The following is a 16,147-nucleotide window of genomic DNA, read 5'->3' as shown; positions in this document are numbered from 1 at the left end:
TGTGTCTCCCCTGCGGGGAGAGCTCCCATAAGGATCGTAATAATTGATAGACACGATCCTGGCACCAAATGCGGAGATGCGGGTGCGGTAATGCCCAGGAATCTGATAGGCAAAGGGTCTCTTCAAAAAAGATATATATCGGTGACATTTCGCTCGTAAGCGATCCACCCACACATAACAAATACACCCTCCCACACATACATGCATGCATGCATATATATATATATATATATATATATATAGATCTATATTATATATGTATTATAATATATATTTAATATATAATAATATATATGATATATATAATATATATTTATAGATATATTTAGATATAGTTGATATAGATAGTATATATATGATATATATCTATCTATATATATATATATATAATATATATTATCTATATCATATATATATATATATATATATATATATATATATATCTATATATAGAGATATATCTATATATAGATATAATATATATATATATATATATATATATATCAATATCTATATATACTCTATATATAAATATATATATCTCTCTCTCTCTCTCTCTATATATATATATATATATATATATATATATATATATATATATATGATATATATATAATATATATATATATATATATATATATATATATTATATATAGATATATATATGTATGTATGTATGTATGTTATGTATGTATGTATGTATATATATATATATATATATATATATATATATATATAACGTGTGTATCCCTCGCGTGCATTCATGCATGCATATGCGCGCGCGCGATTAAACAGTTAAGAGAAAGTAAAGGAGCCATCCCATACGGAAGTAAACTACTATACAAACGGCAGAAAACGCACTACAGCAACGCCGTCATCAACTCGGAATTCCAAAGCGCTTTAACCCTGAGCAGAATCTATAAGCAAGTGTAACCGCGAACGAGGTCGAATATCACGCCATCCCCGAATCCTGCATTATGTGATAAAAGTGAAGCTGAATGGGCCCAATTTCGTCTCGTCTCCTGAAGAGAAACTTTTTCTTCTTCTTCTTTCTGTATTTCACTTACGGGATTAAGGCCAACTATAGGCAACTCCCACCCCCCCCCCCGCCCCCTCCCCCCCCCCCCCCTCTTCATTCACATGCAGCTGGTGGACGCAGACGGGACATTGTAGTACAGAATTTTTTTTTTTTTTTGGGGCCCCAGAGGTCTAATCGCTTACATTCAGGGCAGGAGGTTACGTTTCGCAAGAAATTTGGTGGATAGGGCACATGGTTTTACTGAAGCATTATAGGTTTGTAATTATAAGCTCTGAAAATATGAACATAATGAAAAACCTGACAAGGCTAAGAGAGTACAAGTATAAACAATGAATCCAAACACTTTATGTAAACTTGAGCCATTGAATACTGAAGAGCAATAGGATGCAATTGCTTTAAAAAATTAGTTGAGAAATGAATAATTAAACTTTTTTTTTTGTCTCAAGAACTAGAAAAAAATATAACAGCATGAATTTAAAGTATATACTTCTATATTTACATATTATAGATATAAGATACGGCTGCCAGCAGATCATAATTTCTTTCGTGTTTTATGTCGATCCAATTACTTTCACGCCTTGGCGGGATATGAAAAGGTGGCCAATTCGGCTAGTCCTAGAGAGAGAGAGAGAGAGAGAGAGAGAGAGAGAGAGAGAGAGAGAGAGAGAGAGAGAGAGAGAGACATTAGGTCACAATTAATGGGAATAACATCTGACAAGCTAATATTCTATCAATAACAATGCGGTGTATCATTATATTATTTCATGACAATTAAGACAGTACTTTAAAGCACAGGATCACTTCATGTGCTGTATAAGCAACAGCCTTCAAAACATTAAGTTGTCTAAATGCTAAATTCCATTTTTATCACAAAACGTGAACTGGCAATGTCATAGTCTGACAATAGGTATCCCTAGGATGAAGAAGCCACTGGCAAAATTGGAAAAACATCGATTATCCTGGTAAACAACACTGTTTTTCCATCACGTCCTTGGAAAAGAGATATCTGATACTTTGAGCAAAAAGCTGTAATCATTTTCACACTGAAAATATTTACTATTAAAAGAATACAGTGTATCCTATCCATTCAGCTGATAAAAACACGATAAAATTACAGCACGAAGAGACATTTCAGATAAGAAACAACTACTCTAAGGATGATAACCAGCCATTAAATGCCCACGCACTACAGGAAAGGAACTATGAATAACAATTGGTAATTAAGAATACCTAGACTAACAAGATAGAATTCCAGCGTCCTCTAACACATTAGTCTTCGAGTATTGTCCTCAGTAATAATATTAATAACATTTGTACATCTTAGATTCCAAAGGTTTCAAATATAAGTCATTTCAAACATTTATTGTTAATAGATAAGAACACGAGTTGAATAATTAATACCGTCTGATAGAAAACTGTATTTACGTATGTAAGTACGTACGTATGTAATATTATAATTATATTATAATTACATATATATACATAAATATATATATATAATATATATATATATATATATATATATATAATATATATATTATTATATATATATACATATATATATATACATACATACATACATACATATATATATTATATATATATATATATATATATATATATATATATATATATATATATATATATATATATATATATATATATATATATATATATATATATATATAATATATATATATATATATATATATATATATATATTTCACTGGGCATAAATAATATTAGACTGCATTTTTCAGAAACATGCCAACTAAAATTTTAAAATTTGCAAGCTGACCTCAAGAGAAGACTTCCCTACCATGAAACTGAGAAAAAGTCCACTGATATCCCCAATACGACCCCAAGGTTCTGTGAATTCAGTCCGAGCTGATTACACAAACAGAGACGTGGATTAAGTGAACATGACAAGACACATCCGGTACTACAGAAAATCCTCTTGTGTCCTCTTCGTTTGGGGTGATAAGGGAAAATCATGGAACTTTGATATTACTTAAGACATCTTCCAATACAGAGAGCGTGAAATTCACACACAAACAATATACTATTATATATATATATATATATATACATATATATATATATATATATATATATATATATATATATACAGTTACGTATACGCAAGACACGCACCCATACCCATACATGTGCCTACAAAAACTATTAAATTACCTATTGGTTTCGAAAGTGTCCACACTTAAAAATTGCAAAAGGTGCAGATTTAATGTATACACCTTCCAGGGTATACAGTAAGTATAAGTACACTAGTTCAAGTACTTGGCATCGAAACCGCAACTCTAATAACCGATAAATATACTCTAATAACCGATAAATATACTCTAATAACCGATAAATATACTCTAATAACCAAACAGATCGTCCAATCCTTTACCGACAATTTAACGTTCTAAAGTCACTAAATTTAGTGACTGACCAGATATGAACTTTGCAAGATCTCCTTCACAGTCTGGGTCAATCAATTATATCTAGGGGGTTGGAGATAGCCTGCATTTTTTTTTAAACGTTTAAGCCCCTCGTTTCTAAAGCTTTTCTAATACTATTATTGATCATATGTCTTCCGGGTTACATCTAGTAAGAGAATATGTTCATTTAATGCATATCCACGAAACAATACTATTTATTCCACGTTTTGCTGCCGTTGACATAATTCAGTTGAATCAGTGGTAAAAAAATACAATTGAATACACACAAAATTAGGGGTTTAAAAGCATATACCATTAACAAAATACCAAGTTAATTAGCTTCTTACCACTAGATATGTTTATTTGCGCATATCAACTCCCACGGACTCCCAATATCAAAGAAAACCAGAATAATTAAAATAATAAAATATATCGAAAAAATTCACGAAATCACTTCTCACATACATAAATAAATCTCCCAATTATTCATCTTTCCCTTCAGTCAAAACATTGGCTTTTGTCAGAAAACAAAAAAAGGTAAACAAACAAAAAATTAATAAATTGGATTTATCTGATCACTGTTATCGAAAATTTCCAAATATCGACACATTACATTCATCTCTTATCTTTAGACTTATCTTTGCGTTCAATTTTACCGTTACATACACAGAACACACACACACAATATATATATTATATATATACTATATATATATATATATATATATATAGTATATATATATATATAGTATATATAATATAATATATATATATATATATAATCAATGCATAACAACATAACCCCACACACTATATATATATTATATCATATATATTCCATACACGCACAATTCTTCAACCTTCATTCACCGCTGACAACAGCTTCGAATATGATCCCAATGAGTCATGAAGGTTGGTCCACCTGCAGATGTGCAGGTGTAGCATTGAACATTTAAAAAAAAAATAATAATCCATCTTGGCTACGCATCAGCCAATAAAAACTCGAACCTGAAATTTAACGAAGCAGATAAAAATTGCGATTGATGTACTTAGTAACGGGAATTCCTGATATTCCTCGAGTAAATTAATAGTTTACAAAAGTAAAATTTGGTATGGGAGATCCGCTTCAAAGTGTTTGCTTTAAGTAATATTTACTTTAAATACAATTTCAAAACCAACAGAACGCATAAAAAAATAGGGTTAAGTCTCTTGTTAACTACGACATCAGCTTACGTTAACCTTCACTTAGGCAACAGGTGTGTATATATATATATTTACATATATACGACTTTTCCATGTAAGTGTCTCGCACTAACACACACCCACATACAGGTATTTCTTTTTGTTTTTTACGTACATACACACACATAAATTATATATATATATATATATATCATATATATATATATATATATATATTGTGTGTGTATGTATATATAAAATGTCAAAAAAGTTAAAAGCACATACAGAATTGTACTGTGTGCCCGCTGCACGTCAGCAATTAATTTCACCCTTGTATACTGGAAACGCGAACGATAACACTCGTCGATGCTCTACATCAATTCTGTAGATTTCATCGCATTTCTCACCTAATAGACTTAAGATCTCTTATCATTCACAACGATCCAACTGCTGACAAGAGAAACGAATACGTTTTTTTTTTTTTTTTTTTGTTTTTTTTTTTTTTTTTTTTTTACGCAAAGACCGGTTAGGGCGGGTAAGCACACTCGTCTCATTGGTCTCACCCAACCCACACGTCTGGCAGAAACGTAACAAAAATAAGCGAACCGGACGATACCCAGGAACTGCTAAAGTCTTCCGCGAACAGACACTACAAACTCCTATCATTGGCCAAAAATGTGGTGTTCGGGGTTTTCAAACGCTTATACTGTGGAAAAATAGAGCTACCGTGATGCAATTGCAGACAATCGCCTCCTAGAATAATAAACTTTGTTCTAACATAATGTGCAAAGAACCTGTTCACAACCAACTTAGGTCATTTAAGTTGCTGGGGAAGGGTGGCTTACGTACAATAAATGCACTGTATTCATATTCACAAGCATTATACATATAGATTATACTATATATACACAAATACAAATATATATATATATATATATATATATATATATATATATATATTAGTAGAGGCTTTAAAACATGACTAAAAAAATAAACACATTTTTACTCTCATAAAAGGTAAAAATAACCTCTCCATGTTCAACGCCAGTTTCATTAATTCTGTCCCACGGTGTTATCTGTAATCGCCTTAAAGCACGCCATTTGTCAAAACCAATTTCTTCACCGAAGCCCAAGTCTGAGAAACGCCACCACAGTCACACTGTGGTTTGTTTTGAACTAACACTGTGGAGTTGCTAACTTGTAAGACACGTTCACTGAATCTGCACAAGTCCCAGGAAGATGATTTATGAAAAACCGGTTGCACAAGCGTAGACTCGTGTACGCGTTCCGGTGCTTGAAGCAGTTCTTGAACCAGGAACCTATCGGCTTTGTGGAGGGCAAGTCAGTTGGCAACAGCAACTTAGCCCAGTCTTTTTTTTTTTTTTTTTTTTTTTACCTTACCTAGTCGATCCTTCGTATATTTTATATTAATTTGTATCAGTTTTAAGTATTTTGTACTAAGTTACTAAGTTGTACCAGTTTTAAGTATTATTTACTAAGTTACTAAGTTGTACCAGTTTCAAATATTTTATGCTATGCTGTGCCAGCTTCAGATACTTTTTATAATTAGTTGAGCCATTTTTCTTATATTTTATACTACGTTGTTGTACCAACTTCAGATATTTCATAGTGTGCGTGTCAAATTTAGATATTTTATGCCAAGTTGTACCAGCTTTAGATATTTCATACACCAATTTTCGATATTTTACACCGAGTTGTACCTATGAGCACGGTCTAGGTAGACCGTGACTATGCGTAGCTGTTATCATGTACCAATTGGAGGAGCAGCTTCATACAGATGGGACAAAAACGTAACTGTTCTATTAGACCAACGTACCAGACCGTATTGTCGAAGTTACATGATTTTTCAATTAGGCCAACCTGCCAGGATCTTATCGTCTAAGTTACATGGAGTTTCTATTTGTGCTTTTGGATTAAACTATTATCTTTCCAAGCATGATAATAGTCTCAAAATAACCACAAAAAGCTTCCAGGTGTTTTATCTGCATTTACGGGCTCAAGCAACAAAAAATGGGGCACTTATGGCTTTCCGGCATCGAGACTAACCTGTTGCGAATCGTTTCCAGCATTAACCGGTTTGTATCCACAAGGGAGAACCGAACTTTTTTACTTTTATCTTTTATACAAAATTTTTACTTTGATTTTAAAGACATTATCAAACTTCAACCACTTCAGAGTACCTCTACCTAGCCTGACTCTGGTCACAGGAACAATTTCGATGTATTTTAAATTTTTTTTTAAATCAAACATTACTAATCATTCTAAACGAGTTACTTCGGTAAAAGTTACATTACCTTTCGTCGCCACCAAAATCCCAGTAACCTTTACATAGCTATACAATTACCCATCACTTTATTGAAGTTCTGCAGCCTTTTTCATCGACCATAAGGGCCTCTGTGAAATTCCACCACCAATGTCTGCTGTTTACCCTCTATTAATTTCCAATCACCTCTTGCTTGCTTTCTCATAGTTCTCCCACAAGTTTGGGTCTTCACGGTGGCGGATATCCCAATAGGCTAATTAGGCTAGGCCTAGGAGCCCCCAAGCTCCAAAGTCGCTAGCCTGTATATTAAAAATTGTGTAGCTGCAAAATTCATTGACCATTTTACACACACACCCACAAACACACACACACACACATATATATATATATAATATATATATATATATAATATATATATATATATACCAGGAAAACAGCAATCGTTCGAGATATATTCTCAAGGAAGCAAAAGCAAGAGAGACGTCTTCTGGTAATTTAAAAAAGGCTTTATTAAGCGACGTTTCGGGGTCCAGCCCATCATCACGGCTGGTAAAAAGGATTAATACACATAAATATAATAAAAAGACTCATCCTAATAACTAACATACATTTAAAATTCATAGAAAACCTACTACAATGCTAAGAGAATTACCATCTCAAGTGAAAGGGAGAAGACGAGTGACAAGAAGAAGAAGGAAAGGTTCCAAGTAAAACATAGTTATGCCAGGTAAAGAGGGGTAGCGGTAGTTTGATTGTTAATTTGGAACTATTGTTTTATGAAAAGCGATTCGAAAACAGCAAGCTCTTGAGGAGAAGAAAGCCGTGTAATGACTTTAAAGTGTTTGTATTCTATGTTGAATTTGCATTTTTTTTGAATGTTCACGAATGTTCGAGAATTCTGGTGAAGACAACCGGACACCTGTTCTATAACTCACCCCCCTGTGGCAATCAATGCGGACTTTAAGAAGCCTACGTGAGGCCCCGACATAATTTCCCAAACTACATTTGGGACACGAAAATAAATAGACCGCATTGGAAGTCAGAAGAGGGCTCAGCTTTTCTTTATATCTAATAAAGACCCAATAGTTATTTAAGCGAAAACGTCGCTTAATAAAGCCTTTTTTCCTTTTAAATTACCAGAAGACGTCTCTCTTGCTTCTTGAGAAGTATATATATATATATATATATATATATATAATATATATATATATAAAGCCTAGGGGCCACCCAAGATTCATAAATCCGGCATCGTCTTTTCTAATTACCCTGCTACCCACAATAGCACAGCTAACAATATAGTACCATTTTCTCAAGGACAGTACGAAGCAAGGTCTAAAGAATTAGACTTTGGCACGAAGGACCTAAATTATCAAACCATTTCCGTCTCCCTTTCAACGTTATCTCATCTGCATAAATTATGGAACTTCCGTTAATTTCCCTAATGGTATCAATTCTAACTCTACCCTGCCATCTGACTCCTAATCGTCTTCTTAAAGCTTTATTCTGAACTTGATAACCTTTTCTAGTTCCATTGCCACACCATGTTATACTAGACTTATGCTTAATCTTACTTATGTATGCAACTTGCCATTTCTTTTAAGGCCATTGTTGGATTGCCTATATCAGGCTTTCACTAAATTCCGCTTCATGAGAACCTGAGCTTAATATAATTCTTTTCAACATATGTATCATCCCTCTGTGCATACTCTGTTTTTATCATTTCTGTTCTTTTTAAGATATCGTTTTTAGTTCCTTCCATCAGCTTAAATGATACATGCTATCAAGCAAGCTTTGTATATCTTGGGGGTTTTGCCAATTTAAAAATATATATTTATATCTGGGGTCGATTAGATATCGTTAATCCAGTCTAAATTTTCCTCCAAAGTTGAAATAACATTGACGTGTAGCACTTCACTATTTACTACAAATTCACTTAACAAGACCATTAATTTATCTTTAAATTTCAATTAACCTTACATATTTCGACGAGAATGACATTGTGATGGAAGACCTTACATTATGTTGGTCTGTTGAAGTTGTTCAATGACTTGCAATTAACAAAAGCCATCACTTATATACACTGTCTTATGGCAACATCAGACTCTGATCTCTGCAACTCTTGCTTTTTCAACTGAACTTTGTTCAGTGCACTGAATATTTTCATTGCATATGACTTAAGCGCAAGCCTCTAAAATTAGTAAGAGTCACTTAAGTCAGCTTTCTCTAGTACCTTAATTAAAACTTCATTGTGAAAATCAGGCTTTTCCTCATTCCATTCCCTGCTAAACAACTCTAGATATCAAACTAAACGGCATGCCATTTTCTCTGCTACCGTAACTATAACTTCATTCTCAATTATCAGGTTTTCCCCTTTCCATCTCCTGCTGAACAAGTCTAGTTAGTAAACTATACGAGGTATCATTGGCAGTTTTAGCTAAAATCAAATCTGCTGTGATCAAATCATGACTTAGTGTTTCCCATGTCAGTTTCACTTCTCAAACTCTGAAATTCATACGTAAGTACCTACCAGCAGGAGTTCGTCAGCTTCTGGTGCGTCAATGAAAGCACCCACTTCAAACCACAAGCTCATCACCCCGAAAAATATCATACACTGCATTTTATTGTCTTCCTTCTCCTGATGTTACCATTGAACTTCTCTTTTTGACAGATCGTTTCCTCCTTTACATCCGTGGTCATTTCATTAATCATTCTGTCGGCTACCCTAAAACTAATGCCACTCCCAGTTTGTCCAACCATTCTCTCATCTCCTTCCTTCCTACTCTCTGAAATTTGTTTACATGTACTACCATTTACTTTTGTGTAGTCTTAATTTTGTCCATAGTCCTATTCGATATCAGAAATTTCCGTTCTAGTACTCCATAAGTCAGTACTCCAATTATTCTCACTTGTCACTTACCTACCTATTGACAAGTCCAGCACCACTAACATAATGCCCGCAGGATCCCCATTATCAAATTAACAGTTAATTCATCAGATGTATTTGATCACACTGCAAATTTCACATTCACAGTTTGATCTTCCATATCATAACATCGATTAAACAAAAAAATATTTAAGTTTCTTTTTGAAAGGCTTAACATTCATGATAGGGACTTTTAAGAATGAGGTTGCTAACCCACTATTATATGCATATTTGCGACAATGAGAATTCAAATAGAATAGTAATCTCTCCGAGCCTCTCTCCGTCTACTTTTTTTTTTTTTCCACACCACGTCACGCGTGCTACGGTTGTGCGGCTTGTGCGTAGGACCCTCAATTGTTAATATTCCTTTGGTATTAATAAGGAGACGCCAAGCAATGAAAACTCCTAACTCGTACCCCTTTAGTTAGAGAATAGTCCATGTTATCTACTCGCACCTCCAAGGTGCTATAGTATTAAACATGGCGGAAGCTCAATGGGACTAGTCTTCTATAATATTATCATCTACTTAGAGAGAGAGAGAGAGAGAGAGAGAGAGAGAGAGAGAGAGAGAGAAACTCCTATCCGCCTTCCTTTGTGATATGGGACAATTGCCTCTAAACTCCCATTCTCCTTCCTCTTCCTCTTTCTTATTGACTTCAAGCCTCGGATAACGACGGCTATTTATAGCATTGGTTACGGATCATTTTCAGTGGAAATGTATAAATAGAACTCTCTTTAACATTATTAAAATTAAGCAAGACTTTCGTCTGGAAAAATATATATATATATATATATATATATATATAATATATATATATATATATATATATATATTATATATATATATATATATATATATATTATATATATATAGGTATATATATATGTATATATATATATATGTATGATATATATATATATATATATATATATATATAATATATATTTATATTATATATAATGTATGTAGGTATATATGTATGTATGTATGTATTGTATTATATATATATATTTATTTAAATAAATATATATATATATATAACCCAGAACAATCTAACATTAGAAATCATGGGAAATTTTGTAAAAATAGTGTAACCTATAAGGATTCAAGATATTGTTATCAAGTCCATACGCACATCACCTTCCAATTTTAGAATCTCTTGCTATAAAGAAACTAGTTCCAACCTTGAACAACCACTCTTCATCTGTTCCCACCCTTGTACATAGCTTAAACCAGGCCCTTTCTTCTTGTTTACTTTCGATGCGTTTTTCATACAGCAACGAACGAACGTCGTTGAGACAAGGTGTCTTTTTTAACTATTCCTAACTTTAATAATGCCTTTTCATTTATAATATATATATATTTTATATTTCGTTTTTTACCTTTTTATTTCATTATTTAGAGTAACTTGTATTTCCATGTGTGAATTTCCTTGTATTACTTTTATTCAATGTGTTATTTTTTTTATGTCAACAAAAATAATTTAATGCTGTATTGTAATACAGTTTTTATCTTTTATTTTTTTTAGCCTGGATGATGAGACATTGCTCTCGACGTTCGCAATGAGAATAAAAAGTGACATATGTTTGATGCTGTCTTCTTCAACACCACCTGATTTGTACTGCCGAGGAATAGCCTACCCATCATGTTTGAATTATATGTATATATATATATATATATATATATATATATATATATTATATATATGAGAAACAAAACAATATCAAAGTGTTTGTTATAAGAATACTGTCGAGTAACAATCTTATTATTCATCTAAATGAAAAAATCTAATTACCTTTATTACATCAAATGACGTTTATATACTACATATTCATCGCAAATGACATTTATATACTACATATTCATCGCAATTTGATAACTTATCATATACACAAAACAGCCACACAACTTCACAACGTATGCATATTCATATTACTCGTATTAGGCTTCAATAAAATGGGATGGTTTAGCTTCCAGATTCTTTAATTTACTAGACTTTATTGAAAATGGATGGTATCTAGAGGACATTCCTATTCATCCAGTTCCAATGAATTAATGCACAGAACAATAATTGTGTAAGTGATAGTTAGTGTATGTATGTATGTTGTATATATATGTATGTATATATATATATATATATATATATATATATATATATATATATATATATATATATATATATATAATGTACATATTTAGTATATGCGCGTGGGTCTGGTGACCGATGAGTATTTAATTCCTCCTTTCACTCTCAATCCCACTCGTACAATCCTCGAAATAACGTCTACTGCAACTTCCCAAAGTATGTACAAATCTGAAGGAAATTGCAATAGACGTTTATTGCAAGGACTATGGGTAGGACTGTGTGGAAGGAAGTCAAAAGGCTGTAATAGTGTCGAAATGGCCTAGAATGAAAAAAGTCAAAAATAGACGGCGTTGCGTTATTGGTAGGTAAACAGCCTCCCGGAGTAAACAAGAACAGACCATCTTTTGGAAGTGTTTTGAAAAGGGCCTACCAGTTGGCAGCACATGGTTTTCAAAGGATACCATTTAATTATATTTGGGAGACAATTAATGGTAGGTAAAGAGTCTTGGATTATTATAGTACTGACAAGCTGGCAGCGAATCCGGCTAGAACGAATGGGTAGTGTGAAGAGTTCCAACACACCATTACTGTATTTGGTTGTGCATAAGGCAACAACCATAGAAGGGAGCGCGCGCAAGACAGGTGTTGATAGGACGGAGTGGACGGGGCGGGGGATGGGGGAATTACTCCATACGCAGTTGTCATCTGTATGGCCGTATGAACCTATCCACATGGGTTTCATCCATGATTAATCTGTCAAAACATGAGAATGTGGAAATAGCAGTCTTTCTTCTTTCCTCTTGGGTTACCTTTTTTGTAAACAATTTATTATATACGTGTGTATGTGTTTGCGTGCGTAACCGGTTCTGAATCCCAGGCGGGCCTACTGCAAATCAAGATAGCAGACCCCTAATTTTTAACGACTTCAAGGCCAAACTCTTGTTAGCGACGAGAACCACGCATATGAAAACTGGTAGAGATACGAGTTTCGCACGATAGTGGAAGAGTTAACCAGATACCGAACCTAATTGGTTACAGTCTTCGGCGCGAATATCACAAGTGGATTTCACAATATATAAGCTTTAGATATATGAAGTGTTGTTTCACGTGTTTACCTATGTTACTAAAGCGTATCTATAATAGCACTTTTACTTTTTTTCATTCCCAGCATTGCTGAATTACTTTTAAAGTATTTGAATAACATGCTACCCGAATCGTGATCAACGTATGAATGAAATATTCAGAAAGATCATTTTTACTGACACAAAGAGATGCAACTATAAAATGTATATTTATTTTTTTTAAATTATCTCATGAATCGGTAAAAATATTAAGTATAAATTTAACACGCCGCAATACTTTATTTCTCACCATCGTTTATTTTTCGAGACCTTCATTTGATCTACCAGGTGGGGTCCGGGTACTACCTGTCATTGACAGTTTTCTGGAATAACCTGTCTTTTTGTTCTCCTAACTTTTCCAACGTAAATCGTTTTATTTGTATTGATAGTTAATTCTCTTGCTTTTTCGTCAATTTGCTGTATAAGATAAGTACACGGTATTCTCAAGTTCATTTTCCACTACACTCTGTTAAGTCTTTGTTTCATTAACCACTACATACTGCTGCTTCTCGCGTATTTGTATATTGGGTATATCTCTATACGAGGTCTTTTGAATATTTTCCATTCATTCGTTATCTCTACGACAGTCTGAACGTTTCACGATAACGCGCTAATGCAACTGAAAGAGAATCGGCGTGACCTTATCCAGCAGTAAGTTTACTACTAATCTGGCCCAAAAATTCTTCACTGTAGAATTAACACGTAACATGGTTCATCTTCTATATAATAATAATAATAATAATAATAATAATAATAATAATAATAATAATAATACCAAGACAGGATCTCTAACTAACGACTTCCGTTGAAATGTAAACATACAGATATCAGGTTGTCATGGCATAAAAACATTCGACATCTATGAACGCAACATGTAAGCAAAGTCGTACTGCGTAACAAATTCGCAACACCAAAGAGAACGCAAAGAACACCACTGTACTACGCTTAACCGATAAACCCCCCAAAACAAAACACACAGTATACAAAATCAATGTTTTGTGTTCACGAGGCAACATCCCTCGATAAAAACCACGTAGGTAGCCTACAACGTAGCAAAACTCGCAATACTGTCATTACACAAAACAGTTTTATGTCTTCACCTACTGAAGCTTAATCTATCGCGTCGCTTTTATTCTTTCTGGGTGACTCACTGCCATACCACGGCAAGATCTCTAACTTAATTAACTCATAAGGTAACACATCGAAGAGCGACACCTGTGGCTCTGTGCTCATGACAACAAGTCACTCCCAATAATCACCATCCACGTGGTAACAACCCTCTCTCACAGATACAACAACGGTAACAACCCTCTCTCACAGATACAACAACGGTAACAACCCTCTCTCACAGATACAACCACCAAGACATTGGTTTCGATGTGCAGATACTAGTTTTGGCAATACAATTATATATCGAAATATAAGTTCTTAAGAACACGTCCTTATATATCCTGCACTTAAATGCTTGACACCTTTACTGAAGACCTGGGATTGTAATGCAGATAGTTTGACAATGCAGCAGTTACCTATAGGCACTCCCAAATAGTTCCTTTGAAACAATCCCCTTTTTTTTTTTGCCCTATACATAGTACATGCTGAACAGTTATTCTCACGACTATGGATGCAAATGCAGCTAGATTCAAATTAGTTATATATCCAAATGACATTTCTTTAGTACACTACCTCATTGCCCTACACTAAATGCTGAACAGTTTGCAATCTCGTAAGAAGGCTCCACAAGCTTGTTGCACATCATGCTAAGATAACTTAATTTTTACGAAAATTCATCAAATGACAATAAAATGTACTTGTTGAATATCACACGAAACCATATGCCTGTTTACAAATAAACACGAATTAACCATTCTTTAAATAAAAGCTGAACATTTCTATTCGAATCATATATGGGGGGGAATTTCACTATACTGGAGCTTTCTATGGTACCAATACGCACGGGTTTCGGGGCGTTTTACATCTATGCCTAGCAAGTGGTGTCACCTCTTTCTAGATACTATACAGAATTACTGGAGAGTAAAAGACATACCTATGTGTATTTAGAAAAGGAGAAGAAATCGGAGAGCCAATCAGTTCGTACGTCCCCCCGGAGTCACATAGTATGATCGCAAACTGAATGGCACAATTTAGCCAGCGCGAGATAGTGGGACTGGTTACGACCAACGACTCAAGGCGACTAAATGCTTGGAATGGACACACACACACGAACTAACTTCAGTGTCCCTGCCAGACGTATATGCGTTAGTCTCACATATTTCATTGGGACTTGACATTTATATCAGAGGACACAAACTGAGAGTTTAAAGTATCAAATAAATATAGGCAATAATATTTAACGTTTCTGATTTTTAATTGTAAAACATTTTATCTTCAGTTGAATACGGTTTGTTTACGTTCCGTGGTTATCGTACAGCGTTAGGCTTAGTTCTTCGTCTGTTTGTATATCCTACAACGTAGAAAATTAAACGAGCAATGACCTCCCGCCCCCCCTCCCCACAAAATAGGCCTAAAAGGAGAGCCTATCGTTGCCGCTAGAGAAAGTGTATGGTTGCATTAAAGAGCCTTGGTTGTAATAAAAAGAATCTTGTTTTTCACTATTTCTGGACACTGTCGACTGCTGTCTTCCAGGCCCGAACGATGGTCTCCTCCTCGCTCTTTGATGATGTTGGTTAAGTTTACTATCATACATCATTCGTTCCATTCCATTGTGATGTATTCAGTTGATGTCTTATAGATGTGATAAATTTCAGTGCTTACGCGAGATGGAATTAGGCTACTGGATGTAAAATACCATGGCGGGGGGTGTGATTTGGAAATCTGCAGCAATGGGGCGAGGGAGGAGAGGTAAGTCGGTGACACTATTAATTTCATGAAATAACCCGTTCCAGTACGACCGTTAAGCGTAAAATGCGTTGATAAAGGTTAGGAAAACCGTATGCTTTCAAAATTATAGATTTTATTTTTTTCAAGAAATCTGGAACAAACGATAAGTATCTACACCATTCGTCAATGAAGTCGTGGTTGCTTGAGGTATATAAAAATGCCAAGGATT

At 34.0% G+C, this 16,147-nt stretch overlaps 1 protein-coding gene across 2 annotated transcripts in view; it reads right to left on the bottom strand.

Moving 5' to 3' along the window:
- LOC135207414 (membrane progestin receptor gamma-like) overlaps positions 1–15,287 on the bottom strand; it is a 60,509-nt gene extending 45,222 nt beyond the window's left edge. For both annotated transcript variants that reach the window (XM_064239144.1, XM_064239153.1), the window contains exon 1: positions 15,125–15,287. The gene's annotated coding sequence lies outside the window, so the exon portion shown is untranslated. The remainder of the gene's footprint in view (positions 1–15,124) is intronic.
- Positions 15,288–16,147: the final 860 nt, after the last annotated feature.

Source organism: Macrobrachium nipponense, chromosome 11, assembly GCF_015104395.2.
Source record: "Macrobrachium nipponense isolate FS-2020 chromosome 11, ASM1510439v2, whole genome shotgun sequence".
NCBI lineage: Eukaryota > Metazoa > Arthropoda > Malacostraca > Decapoda > Palaemonidae > Macrobrachium > Macrobrachium nipponense.
Note: the sequence above shows the minus strand (reverse complement) of the source record. Positions and strands in the feature narration are given on the sequence as shown.